General features: G+C 32.1%; 1 protein-coding gene across 10 annotated transcripts in view; it reads right to left on the bottom strand.

The window, feature by feature from the left end:
• LOC106058127 (pleckstrin homology domain-containing family A member 1-like) overlaps positions 1-11,592 on the bottom strand; it is a 32,416-nt gene extending 20,824 nt beyond the window's left edge. For 5 of the 10 annotated variants that reach the window (XM_056026243.1, XM_056026249.1, XM_056026218.1 and 2 more), the window contains exon 1: positions 11,406-11,580. The gene's annotated coding sequence lies outside the window, so the exon portion shown is untranslated. Of the gene's footprint in view, positions 1-11,405 lie in introns of all 10 variants that reach the window. The other 5 variants (XR_008777477.1, XM_056026209.1, XM_056026200.1 and 2 more) reach the window with 3 other exon arrangements.
• Between the last annotated feature and the right edge of the window lie 1,142 nt (positions 11,593-12,734).

Below are 12,734 nucleotides of genomic sequence, written 5' to 3'. Positions count from 1 at the left end.
GGAGAACGCTAAACGTATGAAATTGTGTTAAACAAAAACAATTAATAAAAATGTTTTCTAATCGCACAGATTTATTATTGTTAGTCTAGAGCTATTACAAATTACATGACTGATCCAAACTAATTGATACATTTAATATAATTCCAAACGTATAGTCTGGGTGACCCTATTTTGTTTCCGTTTAGTCTGTAAAGTGAACGTTTGAAAAGAGACTGATCATGCTGGAGGGTGAGAAGTTGTCATCAATTTAAAATGCATACTGCATGCTCAGTGCTCCCTTTACAAAATGTTTCTGACTTATTAAAAGAAGAATGGTGTTAGCTCTGTCCTTAAGGATGTCATTTTACAACATATAATCACAGTATAAGCTGACTCTAAAAAGCGATATTAACAAGGTTACAAAAGACAGTTTGTGTAGAAACACAAACTCAAAATCGGCCCCCGAAGAGGTCCACCCAGGCAGGCTTCAATATTTTCAGAAAGAACATCCAAATAAAATTATATCAAAGACAAATGAGAGATAAGAATAGAGAAAGAAGGTAAACAGATCTTGTGTAGTGCCCCAACGGTCCCGCAGATCAAAGGATAGGTGTAAGTGAATGTAAAGCTAGATGTGAACCTGGCCTAACTAGTTCCCCTCTTATACCTTGTGGTCTATAGGGCAGATGATGTAAAGTTTATCTGTTTTTGTGGCCTACGGTTAGCGAGGGTGTCATGTAGCCAGCACAACGACCAACCGCCTTTACTTTTCCCCAACTAATGTCATGTACCCATTAGAGCTGGGTGGACTCAGAGGCGCCCAAAGATTCCAAAGTTGAAAATCCCAGTCTTCACCAGGATTCGAACCCGGCACCCCCGGTTCGGAAGCCAAGCGCTTTACCACTCAGCCACCGCGCCTCCCCTGGCCTAACGGATGTCTTATAATTGATCTAATTGTTTTGCAAAGGCTCAATCTCTTATTCGAATCCTTAAAAAAAAATATATAAATAATTTCCGCAATAAAAAAAAATGTTCAGAAATATGGAGTTTATAAGATTACTATTCGATTTAAATTAGGTTTAACTTATAATGCATACTAATTAGCTTTTTCTCTTTAAAAAACTGCTTGCATAACTGATTTTAAAAATTAGATTTTTCGCTTTAGAAAAAAAAAAGTAGCCGTTGCATCAGAACTTTGAATGGTCTAAAACAGTGATGCTCAACCTAATTCGACCTGCGGGCCATTTTAACTTTCAAAACGCGTGTCGCGGGCCACATCAACAAAAAAGGTACGAAAAATGAAATCAAAATTCACCTGAAACTATTTGAAACTATTGGATCAAGTACTTACATTAATTAATGGGATAGTTAAAGTCTATCATTTTTTACGCGTCTTAAAAACATTTCTCTACTTAAAATGTGAGCAACATTTTAGCTAACTTTACCACCAACTTATTTTCATGTCTCTTTTCGGTAAATATTCTCATCAGTCCTCCAGTCTCTAGGCGTAGTTTAACCAATCTTTTAGACGCGGCTCAAACCAAGAAGGCCTTCATATTTGTTTTACAATGTCGCTATACATGTTTTTTTTTTTGTTTGTTTGAAACAGCCAGACTCTCTTTACAAAACAAATATGTTGGCTTATTATCATGTTCCCCCCAAAAAAGATCCATTCCCTTTTCCTGGTAGATCAGAGTTCCACTTCATAAACTCATAATCGCCCGCTCGTTAAAGGTCATGTATCAATCCATCACAGAAAAAGTGAGGGCCCTAACGAAGGTAAAAATACATTTACAACTATTTTAAAGGGGGAGGATTATCTACTTTTGTGCCCATGTTTCGGCGGGCTTGATGGAACCACATCGCGGGCCTGTTATGGCCCGCGGGCCGTACTTTGGGCATCACTGGTCTAAAATATTGTGATGTCGGATTTTCAATATCTTTTCTAGTTTACGAGATCTAAACGGGACGGACGGACAGACGGTCAGACATTTCGCACAAAACTAATAGCGTCTTTTCCCCTTTCGGGGGCCGCTAAAAAAGGGGTACATGCTTTATAGTAAAAAGTACGCATGCTAAAAAAATATATCTTACAACACTTTTACTTTTAGTTCACCATATATCGCATTTCGACATGTGCTAATGTGTTTGATTTATAATGGCACTATTGATTACTTCAAAGAAAGAAGTTATATGTCTCATGAGAGACAACGGTAAACTGAACTAATACAGCGGTGATTTCGTTACACAATTTGATTGTTTTACTGCAAGTGTGTGCCCCCGAGTGTTACACGCACACTAATTCAATCAATCCAACTTACATTTTCACACATTTACACTTTTGACCAGTAGTTTGTTTAACATTTAGAGTTGCATTCGCCGTTATATAATTATTTAGGGGAGGTGGGGTGATTATTGAGATAAGTTTTTTCTTGGCCAAATTAAGCTTTTAAGAAAAGTGTATAGAAAAGTAGGCTATAATTATTTAAGACTTAAGACTAAGACTGCTTTATTGATCCTTATGGAAATTTGTTGTGATTACAACAAATTTGCTGTGATTTAAACTACATAACCAAGTTTACACTAGAAGACTGTAACATAAGATATAATTTCTAACCATAATTGTGACCCTCAAAGTGTCGTCTGGGTTTGCTCCTTAGCTAACTCTTCGTATATGAAATTAGGCCTAGGGTGACTTAGTGTTGGAATAGTTTTTCATCCGATGCTTTCCATTCTAAACCACAGTTACTGGACTTTGCCTGTTAAGCAAAGCTACCCCCCCCCCCCCCAGCATTCCATAAAACGACGAGCTCCAGTACCGTGGGGGTGATGGCTAACTGGCCTGACGAAGTGAGGAAACAAAGAGGAAGAGGGGAAAACAAAACGAAAACGAATACTGGAGTTTCCTAGTTCCTTCCCTTCAAGAAGTTTGTTAAGACCTTGAACCTAAACAAAAACAAAAAAAAACAACTGCAAGGCTAATCAAAAGAGACCCATTCAAATGGAGCAAATTACTATCGTAAATGCTTGAAAGCATGAAATAGCAAGCAAACAAAACGGAATCAAATAGAGAGGCATGTGTCCAAAGGACGCCCCCCCCCCTCCTTTTTTCCATTCACTTAATATAAAAGAGGCATGTGTCCGAAGACACCCCCCTCCTTTTTTCCATTCACTTAATATAAAAGAGGCATGTGTCCGAATACCACCCCCTCCCCTTTTCCAATTCTCATATTATGAGTATTATAGATGCACACAAAATATTCTTTTTCCATGAAACGTTTTCGGGCCAGTCAAAATTAAGCTCAAATGTTCTGCCTACATCCAAATTTAGAATAGCTGTAAATTAAACAGAGGCGGGAAGAATTATGGGTTTCTAACAAAAAAAAATGGAGGGGAAAAATACAATTCGTAATTTTACAACATGCAGATTGTTTTGTTTGCTTGTCTGATAAAACAAGTTCTGGTGGGTTTATTATTGATTGCCTTATATTGTTTCAGTTGACTGGCTGATGTATTTTAGAACCATCTTACCGAAACAATAATTGACCTTTATAGTTTTTGTTAAACTAATGATATGTTTATGTGCATATGTATTAAGAAAAAAATACAGATGTAAGCGGACTACTGGTCAGGTCTATAACTACAACTCTTACTAAAGAACGCAAAATGGTACTTGTTTGTGATCCCTTGATGGGTATCTAAATCTAGCTATTTGAACTGCCCCAACTCTTTGTGCGTATGATGTGGAAGAAAAACGAAATAGGAATTGAGGAGACGAGTGGAAACAAAAAGGTGTATTTTCTTTAAAGTGCTTTAGGCTTTGATGGGATGTTGCTTACAACATTGGGAACCAGTGGAACTTTCATATGATTTAAAAAGGCAGAAACAACATGTGCACTTAGAAAACACCATCCCAATAGGATCCACGCCTCATTTAATATATTTTCCTCACACAAGTCAAGCAACAAACGAGGCCATCCACCAAGACTAGGATACCACTTTGATATTGGTGGGCAAAGTGGTCCTGCAATAAATATTTAACAATCTTTGACGATTTAAAATGATTAAATTTTTAAAAAAATCTACACCCATTATCATAATAAGAAAAAAAAGGAGAGTGAAGATGTAAATCTAAATCCTTTATGCTCTGTTACAGAGTAGTTGAGTGCGGATGCGGAAAGAACTGAACTACAAGGCAGTCTTAGAAATGAGGAGTGAAATAAGTAAAGTAGCAATTATACATAAAACACTGAACCATAATCTTCAAATGCAAAAACAAAATTTAATAAAATACTCTGAAAGACACAAAGATAAAGGCACATTCCTCGTTCCATATGCTAGGACAAATTTGTACAAATGCTCCTTCTTCCCTAGTGCTATTAGGGCATGGAATAGTTTGCCTGAGCTAGGCAGGAAAACCAGTGACTTGGCAGAATTTAAGTCATTGGTTAATATGCATGACTAAATGCATGATGTGTAGGACGTAATCATCTTCTTTTTTGAAGTAATGTCTGTATTATATAAGATAAGAAAGATAAGTTGGGCTAGATCCACCAGCTCCTAGATATACCACTTCTCTATTGTAATCTTGTTGGTTGCTTTTTTTTTTTTATTTAAAAAATTATTTATTTAAAAAAAAAAATACATTAAAGACTAGAATCATAATACAATGTTGCTATTCACGTACTCACAAATTCATTGGCCTGACAAGCACATTCAATGTAATACAAAATGAACATGGAAACAAATGGATAATGTCTAACTAGATTAAATAGAGTCAATCTTACATAGTTATGACAGGACAGTCCCTGATGAAAGTAAAAAAAAATAATTTCAGTCTAGCTGTCATAACAACAACCTAAAATTGAAATTTTATACATTAGATTTTTTTTTTTATAGATTCTAGTGGAGACTAAAAAATACTGAAACTAAAAAACATAAACATTGACTTGATTCACTTAATTTCTTTATTTGACAGGTGACATCGCTACTAGTCGAATAAGTCCTTAGAATGAATGCATTATATTTTTAAATTATGAACCTGAATATCAATTCTTATTGCCAGATTTTAAAACCTAGATGCTTGTATAAGAAATTCAATAATGAACTCTTAATAATATGTGAACTAATGAGGACAACGAATTTCAATAAAAATCAATGCTTAAAACCCTTTCCCAATTTTATGGATTATCTATAATGCAAGACATTTTCAATATGGAAGCTTTGCCTTCAGAAAACGACTCTATATATTAAATGCTTTCTGCATCTTAAATCCAACAAGTACAAGCAATTTTGATCTATCAAATGTGTAAATTTAGTCAAAAATCAAATAGTTTAAGGATACATTTTATTTTATTATTACTTTTTTATTTCAAATGTAAATTTAGTCATCAGGGAATCCCCTTGGATCAAGAAATCATGTTAGCCTTAAAACCAAGACAATTTAATGTCCATTCGAAATTCATTAAAGGAACTTAATTTTTTAAATAACATTTAAAAATTAAAAAGTAATGATTAGATTTAGACTTTTACATAAAAATTAAATTATAACTCAAGTATGTAATGTTAGAATGTTAAGGTTCTAATTTAGATTTTACTTTTTAGCACAATCACAATCTAGATCTAGTCTAAATCTACATAGAATCTACTCAATTTAAGCTCTAGATTACTAATTAATCAAGAATAGTCATCTTGACTACTCTAGTCACTAGAGTAGATATTGCATCACTTAGACTTAACATGTTAAAGTATGCTGAATAGATTCATAAAAAGTTCAATAATTTATATGCGTCAAGTATTAATTTACTTAATAGTATTCTAGAGATGTACTAGAATATTATATTTATAACTAGATTAACTAGATCTATAAATTCTATGTCTATAAAAAATAGATCTAGAATCTAGATTCTATCTAATATTTTTATTAAATAATATATATTCTATCTAGCACTAGATCTAAGTCTAATTAGAATCTAAAGTAGATCTAGATAAGATCCACTAGAGCACTACTAGTGACTTATCTTCTTATCTTATAAAGTACAGACGTTTCTTCAAAAAAGAAGATGATTAAAATGTCCTAAGTGCCATGCATCTAGTCATGCATGTTAACCAATGACTTAAATTCTACAAAGTCATTGGTTTTCCTGGCTGGCTCAGGCAACCCAATTCATGCTCTAATAGCACTAGGGAAGAAGGAGCATTTGTATAAATTTGCAACTAGCATATGGAACGAGGAATGTGCCTTTATCTTTGTGTCTTTCTAAGTATTTTATTAGATTTTGTTTTTGTATTAGAAGATTATGGTTTAGTGTTTTATGTATAATTGCTACTTTACTTTTGAGTCTGCTATCCTAAAGGCTTTCTAAATTTAGTGATTTTACTAAAGGTGTTACTTTAGTCAAATGTGAATATTCATTTGTTATGAATTTCACTGTTCTATTTTGTGTCTGTTCCAGTTTATTAATGTTTTCTTGAGTTGAGGGGTCCCAAACAGAGGATGCATATATATTCTATTATTGGCCTAACCAAGGTTAAATAACATTTTAGTTTTATGTTATTTGATTTATAGAAATTTCTTTTAATAAACCCTAATGCTTTGTTTGATTTTTTTTTTAGTTTCATCAATATGGGGATTCCATGACAGTTTTTTATTTATTATAACACCTCTGAGGTATTTTGCGTTTTTAGTCAGTGTTACCGGTTTACCATGAATAAGATAAGTGGAATTAATTTGTTTTAGTTTTTTGTTACTCTTAATAACTGACATTTTTCTGGGTGGAAAGACATGCTCCAGTTTGATTCGCTTCTCTGTGATTCCTCTAATTCTCTTTGTAAAATTTCTGTATCTTGTGTTGTTTTTATTGTTCTATATATTAAGCAATCGTCTGCGAATAATCTTTTGTTCCTGAGCTAATGCAATTTGGTAAATTGTTATTGTAAATTAAAAAATGTAGTCGACCTAAGACTGTTCCTTGAGGTACACCTGAGTTTACTGTTATTGGTGTTGATTTAGAGCCATTTATTATTACAGTTTGTTCTCTCCCTATCAGAAAATCTTTAATCCACTGATCAATGCCAAAGTATTTTAATTTTTTAAGCAAACTATGGTGGTGAACTTTGTCAAAAGCTATGGAAAAATCTAGTACGATAGCCTCTATTTGCTCACTGTTATCTAAACCTTTTGAAAAATCATCAATTAGTCCTATTAGTTGTGCTTCACATTATCTATATTTCATAAAGCCATGTTGGTATGGAGTAAGGACATTATATTTGTCTAAGTGGTTAATGATGTTGCTACATTTTATGTGTTCTAGGATTTTACAAGTGATGCTGGTAAGTGATACTGGTCTGTAGTTTCCTGGGTCAGATTTTTCTTCTTTTTTAAATAGGGGGGTGACATTAGCTTCTTTCCAGTCCCTTGGTACTCTGCCCTGGTTAAGAGATGCCTGAAAAAGTATTTTGAACACTGGTGCTAGCTCATTGCTTAGTTGTTTGAGTAATCTAGCTGGAATACCATCAGGTCCAGATGCTTTATTCGGTTTGATGTTGGCTAATAGTTTTTGGATTGCCTTTTCTTGTACTTCTATATATCTCCTAGATGTTGTCTACTTGGTTCAAATTAAGTAATATGTCTTTGTCTCCTGTGGTGGAGAAAGATGATGCAAAGTATTTGTTTAGGATGTTAGCTTTAGTTTCATTATCAATATGTGCTAAGTTGTCTTCTCCTTTTAATGGTGCTATGCATGTTGTTTCCATTTTCTTAGATTTAATGTATGATCATAGGTTTTTGTTGTTATCTTTAGATATTACATTGCTTATGTATATTATGTATATCTATAGACTATATCTAGTACTTAGTCTTAGTACTATTAACTCTAGATTGATAGATTCCTCTAGATCTATAATTTAGAGTCTAGTATATATATCATTATATATATTATAATATATATAATATATAGAATATACATTTATTATACATTATTATGATTATTATTTAATTATAGATTATAGATCTAGATATCTATTCTAATCTTACTCAACTCCTGTACATTATATAAGATAAGATTGTACTGACAACTTACACCAACTCATACTCTTAGGCTCAGGGGCTCAGGCTCACTCTGACGCTAGAATCTAGCTGCTGAGCTTCTACTACATACAACTATTAACTATTTATTACTAGTTGTTACTACTACTGAAAGTACTGTCTGTAGTACTGTAGTGTAGAGTAGTGTACTAGTACTAGTAGTACTTTAGTAGTAGTACTACTACTATAGATAGTCGATCTATATTCTATATCTACTGTAACTAGACAGTAACTGAGTAAGACTTCTAGACTAGATTCTAGATCTAGACTTAATTTTTTCTAGATCTAGATTCCATATCTAGATCTAGTGATCTAGTCTTTTTCTAGATTACCTAGTTTCTAGATCTACTATCATACTATGATCTAGAATCTAGTAGATCTAGTAGATAGTTTTAAGTTTAGTTACATTAGGTACTTCGATAAACTGACCTAGATCCATTTTTTTTTTCTCCCAAAAAATGGCTGAAAAGTGTGTCAGCACATTTTACCCCTTTTTTAGGGGTGGTCATTTTCATCAAAGTTTTAGCATATTGTATTTGATTTGAGGACTAATTATGATTACTTTTTGTAAATATAAGATATCAGAGATCATTTTTATATGCTTTTGAAGCCAATCTGTTAAATTTTTCTTAACAAAAGTTTATGTGAAAGTTGACATTTTTTCCTATAAAAGTTACAACAATGCTGTTTGCTACAATAATTTATCATATTAAGAAATGTGTATATTTCAAATTTCATTAAATTCTCTTGGCGCACTTTAAAGATATTTGATATTAAAATTAACAAAGACAAAGAAGGGTAAAATTTTCTTTTTTAAATAAAATAAAAGTGTTTATCGTTACAACAATCTCACTAATTCTATTGAATTTAGCATGTTAATATATATATGTGTGCTAAGTTTGAACTTTGTAGCTTGGCGCACTCTTTAGATATTAATTTTCAAAGTTGATGGTTAAAATCTATTTTTAGTAACAACCAACACTGTGATTTACTGGAAATGGTCAATTTCTGTCTATCACGAGCTATTTTTAGAAGCACACATAGGAATTTTTCATTTAGATTAACTTTTATAGTGTTTGAATGCTAGATTATGTAGAGGGAATGTGTCTTTATTATAATGACTTTGTAATCTGCAAATTTTAAAGTAAAAGTTTAATTACTTTAAAAAATAATATTAAATATTACAATTTTTTTTTCATATTTTTAGCTCAGCGAACTAATAATTAATTTTTTTTTCTGTGTCTTGTTTTTTTCTATTAATATACATGTAAATTAATAGTTAATAAATGAGTACATTATATTTTTAAAATGATGAGCTATTATTGCACAAAAATTCAAGTAAAAAATCTTTTAATAACTTCTAAAAAAATCGCAAGGTTTCTTTTTTATTTTATTGTCCGAAGCAAGAAATTTTTCATTTACAATCTAATTTTTAAAGCATTTAAATTAAGACATTTTAAAATGATTAATTGCCAGTGCTCTACAAAAAGGTTAAAACTGTTTTTTTATGAAGTTTATGAAACTTATAGTAATTAAATTTTAGGAAATATTTTTCTGTGCAGTGCTATTTTCATTTATAATTTATAAGAATTATCTATCTGATGCATATAAATAGCTATTTAAATACAGTAGAATTATAATTAAACAAAATAAAACACAATACAGATCTCTGATTTGTTTTATTTGTGATTTTTGGGCTCATATGATGACAAAATCACATACATTTTTATTTTTTGTCGAAGGCTTTTTTTATATATTAATTAACTTTTTTTCAAAGATTTTATTGCTGGGTCTTATTTTTTAAAATTTATTTTAACAGAATACTGGTTAATGTAAAAGAGTGTGAAGTTTCAACCCCATATCTTTAAGACTTTTTATAATACAGTTAATTTTAGTGCAACTGTCAGTTGTTTCGGTCACAGATTTTTTTTTTATTTACAAAGGCTAAAGAAGGCTAATTTTTGGCCACTAAAAATTTAATAACTTCCCTCACAATTAACTCAGCAATATAAAATTGGTATCATTGGAAAGCATTTCTCAAGCTCTATCTAACTAAATAGGTTCCATTGCATTGTGATCATTTTGAAATTTTTATCGAAGTACCTAGTTACATAGTCACTTAGTGTGACCGTACTCAGGTACTATAACATAGATGATAGATCTAGTAAAGTTTAAGTCAAATTATTAAGTACTCAGGCTTAAACTTAAGACTAAGTGAAGTCGTCTCACTAAGTTATCATCTAGATCTAATTTATAATATATATTGAAAAGCTGTTTTAGTTTTTAGGCTATTTCTCAGATTTTCTCCCATTAAATTTCACATAAAAAAAATAGATCTAAATTTAGTCCTCAACATTCTAGATCTAGAAACTAGTATTAGTTTATTAAGACAATTAAGTATAGACTAGACTAGTATATATCAAATCAATTAAAGATCTATCTATCTTATCTAATTCTAGATCTCATTCTATGCATCTCTCAGAATCTCTGTTCCTATTCTAGAAAATAGATCTAAGTCTAAGCCTAAATTGGCCTAAATCTAAGTATTAGACCTAGATCTACACTCTAGTGTATGATTAAAACAATAATTTGATTTTTCTACATTATCTGTTGCTTCTCTAGATCTATTACTAACTATTTCTAGATCTACATTAATACGAGTTTTTTTGCTTCATTATCTATATTAATAAACAAGGAAACTTCGTTTTTATTATATTTTATAAGTATTTTATTACTACTTCCGGTAGAATTGATAGCAAAATGGCTACTTTCGATTTGGTGGTCATTTTGGCATTCATATACCAAGAGCGCCATCCAAAATAGCTTTATAATCACACGTGATTCTTATGTAGATATGGATACTACAAATTACTAACCAATATAAATAATTACAAAACAAAAATAAAAAAGTAATCATATCTGGAACACACCCTAATTTTGGAAACTTAAAAAAAAACGATCTAGTAAACCAATCCCGTCAAATTTGGTATCAAAAGAATCGCCATTTTCTCCCCGACAAAACGATACTCTAATCTAGAAGATCGGTTAAAAAATAATGACGTTTTACGCACTTTTCCGACGGTAACCGGGGACGCGACCGAAACCATGAGGACCAGCTTTTAAACACACTTCCGGCGTACAAAAAATAGCGATGTTGAAGTACCTACTAAGTAAGTAGAAATAGATCAAGATTGGAAAGGTCTAGATCTAAGTCTAGAAGTAGATTAGTAGATCTAGTAAGTTATACTAGATCTAGTTATAGCAACACTTTGTTTAAAGTTAAAGAAGTTTAAAAAAAGATATGTAAATTCTATATCTATAATTAAAAAAAAAATCTTACCGTAAAGTCAATTAAGTGCCACAGTCTTGTTTCTAGACTAGGTCTAAGTCTAGATTTAATTCTTGATTAGAAGTAAAACGCCATTTTGCAAGTCAGGGAAGAGAACTCTCACCACTTTTTCTCTACCAAGGATACACATACTGCTAAGAAACTCGAGCTTAGTGAGATGATTGTTGTCGTGAGCAAGAGGCTCTATTGAGTATTATCATATTATGGGGATGTTCGACAACAAACAAATCCGCTATAATATTTGGCATTAGGCGTAGAAAAAAACACGATTATATCTATAATCTACATTCAATGCGATTAGCATGTTCGTTTATTATACACTTCAATCAAGTGTATAAGAAACGAACATGCTCAAAAATGTTTGTAAAATGTTTTACATGTTTCGGATGTTCCTTCAGAGTTGAAGATAATTACTTCCTGGTCCAAACCTCCCGCAGGACGACGGGGGATGGGTGGGATGGGCAGGGTTTAAACCCGGGACCATCGATAAATCTGAACGACAGTCCAAACCGCACGACCAGGCAGCCATCCATGTAGATCTATCTCACAACATAAAAATATTTAAAAAACAAACAAACAAGCTTATACGAAGTGTTATTGTATAAATTAGAAATTAGTTTGCATCAGTCATGTAATTAAATTTGTAACAGAATTAGACCAAAACCAATAAATCTGTGCAATTAGAAATATTTTTGCCGATTGTTTTGGGGGTGAACAAGGAAACTACAGACCACCATATCACACGTAAAATACGTCTCGAGAGACGATCTTTTCCCTTTGCAACGTCTTGTGTGACTAAAAAGGCCAATCCTCGATACACAGCTGCGATCGCAGGTTGGGCATATATATATAATCACCAGGCGCCGTTGCATTTTCCTAGTGTTCGTAAATTAAACAATAAGGCAGCTATATAAGAATCGAAGAGCTGTTAGGAAGAGCTCTTGAAGATCGTGATTTTTTTTCTCCTTTTGCATTCCCTGATATGCCTATATAATGCTTACATTAAAAGTGTTTTCTTTTATCAACGCACAGTGGACAAAAGAGAGAAATATACTGTCCCCTGACTCGTTTAGAAGTTAGTTTTTTTTTTTAACAACGTAGTGGCTCTAGGCGTAGGGCTCTGAAATCCAAAGAAATCTCTTCCATATGCGTACGTGTTTGTGTATCTACTGATGAACTACTGTGAAATATCACTTTATCCGAGAAAATGTATTTAATATAAAGTGGTTTTACAGCCTCTTTTTAATTATTTACTAATATGTTTCAGCAAAAAAAAAAAAAAAAAAATTAAGACAAGTTTTTCAAAGTTTTCATAGTCCT

This window comes from Biomphalaria glabrata, chromosome 1 (genome assembly GCF_947242115.1).
Source record: "Biomphalaria glabrata chromosome 1, xgBioGlab47.1, whole genome shotgun sequence".
Classification (NCBI taxonomy): Eukaryota; Metazoa; Mollusca; class Gastropoda; family Planorbidae; genus Biomphalaria; species Biomphalaria glabrata.
Note: the sequence above shows the minus strand (reverse complement) of the source record. Positions and strands in the feature narration are given on the sequence as shown.